Below are 3,484 nucleotides of genomic sequence, written 5' to 3' on the forward strand. Positions count from 1 at the left end.
AGAGTTTTCTACATACATTAAAAGCTGGACAGTCCAATAAAATATGTTTGACAGAAAGGGGAATCTTGCAGAACATGCATCGAGTGGGGTCTTCACCTTAAGCAAACATACATGAGTCAGTCTTGACCTGACCTATGCGACATCTGCTAAATAACACTTGATCAAATCTAGTTTTAAAGGGGTTATATGATGCGATTTAAATTTTTCCTTTCTCTTTGTAGTGTTACAAGCTCTTGGTGCATAAAGAAGATCTGTAAAGTTGCAAAGACTAAAGTCTCAAATCCAAAGAGATATTCTTTATCAAAGTTAGAAAACGACGCGTTTGAGAGAGGCGGGGCATAGAGGACCTACAATAATGTACAGTATTTGAAAAATAATGTGTTTTTTGAACATTAAAGCATGTCAACATATTCTGTTACACCAAATACACAAAATAAATTATCTTTAAAATAGCATCATATGACCCCTTTAAAAGAGATTAATAATCTGTTTGAAATTTCTGGATGCATTTCATGTAATTTATTATTTGTACATGTATCCCACTCTTCTCGCCACTTATTTAATATGTAACGATTAATAATAGGTCTGATCTCTGAGGGAGGAATTTGACATGTGTTTACTCCTTTGCAGCTCGCTCATTTCCTGAAAGCCCAACATAATACTATAGAATTGATTCTGTAGATGGTCCACTTTGGTTAAAATACAATCCATCAAAGGATGATCAGTTTTTAAAGAGTCCATTACTTGAAGGCATGATTTGGAGTCAGTAAAATTAAGTATATATAAAATACACACACATGCATGTAAATATTTTTTTTAAATGTTACGTTTATATATTAAATATTTATATAATATAAATTGGTAACACTTTATTTTGGTAGTCCACTTTAAACATTCTACTACCAGCAAGTAACTAACTACATGTCAACTAGCAGTCATTAGAGTATTAGTAGACTGTCTGCTTAAATAAATCTTTATTTGAATGTGACTATTAACATTTTTATTTTTAAACCTTTATTTGAATATGGCAACAATATCTCGCTCTACAATATTTCCATGAATAAATCTCTGACAGAGACTATCAGCCAATCACGGTGTGCATAGCTAATAAGCACGCCGACATCATCCACCCTGCTCTTACTCTGAGCTGAAGACTTCTCTCTATTCCTCAGTAAAAGTGTGTCTCAGCAGCTTTGTGAACAGGTTAAAAGAAAACTCTTAGCTAAACTTTTACTGCGATTTAGGAGAACTCGTAGTGGTAAGATAAACTGCTTTGTGAATACAGACCCAGATTTCACAGCAGAAAGAAATGTACCACAACCTGAAGGTGGACATTTTTACAGCTACACTAAAAGGCCTTTTACTTGGTAAAAAGTATAAACTTTAAATGAAATGTCTTAACTTTATTAAATATGATCTACTGTAGTAAGCTTTATATGGTAATTTTTGTATTGTCACCATTTAATTTGGACTGCCCTGCCCTCTATTTATTTATTTATTTATTTTAAAGTGACAACTCTACTTTGCCATTTTACATTTCTACTTTAATTTTTGCATGTTGCCAAATCCCAACCTGTTGTTTTTCCACCAATCTTGGTGCATGAGCTTGGGTCACCTCACAACTGACAGAACTTATCTGGCTCTATATCATCAGTTGTTTCTATATCCTACTGATGACCGGACGATACTTGGGTGCATAGCTATTAAACACCAATGAACAACTACAATAAAAATTAGCCTGAATATCAAGGGAAATTACTTTTAGTACTTCTGGAAATACCTGATCAAAGTAAGAGGTGGAGAAAAAAAAAAAAAAAAGGAACTCACCAAGAGCCAAATGGAAGTACACAATTGCTTTGGGAAGTAAATTAAGTTAAATTATAACCAGCTTTATATATTTAAATTTATATATTAAAACCCCTCATTAGGTCAAATCTAAGAGATAAAAACAGCCTACTAAAGCAATGCTCAAGTCACTTTTTTGTGACACACCTCAGTGGAAAGATTTACCATCAGACATTCAGTTTTCTCTCTTTAGAGCTCCATGTGAACACACTTTCCTTTGAGAAACGAGCTGTCCTACTAACTCGAACCAGCAGATGGCAGTCAATCTTCCATTAAAACTGGCAAAACCTTGAAGAAATCCAATACTAAAACAGGGAAACAGAAGCTTGCTCCTCGACACTCACAGAAAACTCTTCCCAATTGAGCAAAAGATGATATTTGTTTCAGCATTTCACACGGGTCACGTTATCCACATCAAATCAACAGGCCTGTGACCAGACACTGCACGCACAGATATTAAATGAAATGCAAAGGCAATGCACACTGTACCAACGGAAAACTTCCCTCTGAAAACAACACAATGTGCACAATGGTAATGCTCCTGAGCGCTCTCAAAACACGCTGCTTTTAAACATTTTTAAAGGGACAGTTCACCTAAAACTCACACGCGAAGCCTGCATGCAATACCTTATTTCTTCCTGAAACACAATAGCGTAACGTTTAGCAGAATTTATAATAGCGGCCCATGCGACTTGTAGGCTACTTTCTAAGTTTTCAAAGGCAATATAATGGCTCTGTTTGAGGTAGAAACCCAAAAAAAATTATCGACTGAAACAGTTTTCGCTCTCATCTGTCATGTATTAAATTTGGGTTGTTTCTCAAAGCTTTTGTATGGTTACAAAAACCGTTGAAGATATTGCACGAGACAAAAATAAATTGTAAATAAAAATAATTGTTTCACAAAAAAAAAAAAAAATAGTACATCATACTTTTGAAGCATCATCACGAGGGACTTGGCAATGACCGGATTTTCTTGGTGAACTGTCGCTTTAAGAGCGTCGCACACCTGACTCAGAGAAACAGGTGGGGAATGGTGTGATAAATTAGTAATATGATCAGATTTCGTTTGTGTGCTCCTTTAAGCTGACCCATCTGGTACCTAAGGGCCTGTTTACACCTGGTCACGTCATGCGTTTTTTCTGATCGGATAGCTATCAGATCGTGAAAAGACCAGGTGTAAACGCCCTCCGACACGCATTCGAGACGGATATAAATCCGATCGCTCAAACCACTTCAGGAGGTGGTCTGGGACGCATTCCAGACGAAGCTGGACAAGTGTAAATGCATCTGGTTGCTGAAACCACATATGTACATTTTACTCCCCAAAATGTTAAAATAATAAACGTGTGAGAGCGTGTTATAGGCTATATGACATTAGTCAGACTGCGCTAATGCAACACGCATCGCTGCGCGCGAGTAGCTGAGTACCTCTTCAGCAAGCCGAATGAAAAAGTTAAGACGCAGACGGCCAACACACAATCATCTTCATTAAAGTAGTAAGACAAACTTATCTTTCCAGTGCTGATGCCGCGCGCTCTCCTATTGCGGTCTTTGATCTTGAAATGAGCTGATAATTAATAAAATGCAGCGCTTATCTTTTGATTTAGTTGACGTGAACTCCGTTAAATTTAAATATAGC

At 36.4% G+C, this 3,484-nt stretch overlaps 1 protein-coding gene across 1 annotated transcript in view; it reads right to left on the reverse strand.

Annotated features, from left to right (window-relative positions):
- LOC107728422 (carbohydrate sulfotransferase 6-like) overlaps positions 1-3,484 on the reverse strand; it is an 8,109-nt gene that overhangs the window by 3,413 nt on the left and 1,212 nt on the right. The gene's annotated exons all lie outside the window — the stretch shown is intronic.

This window comes from Sinocyclocheilus rhinocerous, unplaced genomic scaffold (assembly GCF_001515625.1).
Source record: "Sinocyclocheilus rhinocerous isolate Xijiao unplaced genomic scaffold, SAMN03320098_v1.1 scaffold126, whole genome shotgun sequence".
NCBI classification, from domain to species: domain Eukaryota; kingdom Metazoa; phylum Chordata; class Actinopteri; order Cypriniformes; family Cyprinidae; genus Sinocyclocheilus; species Sinocyclocheilus rhinocerous.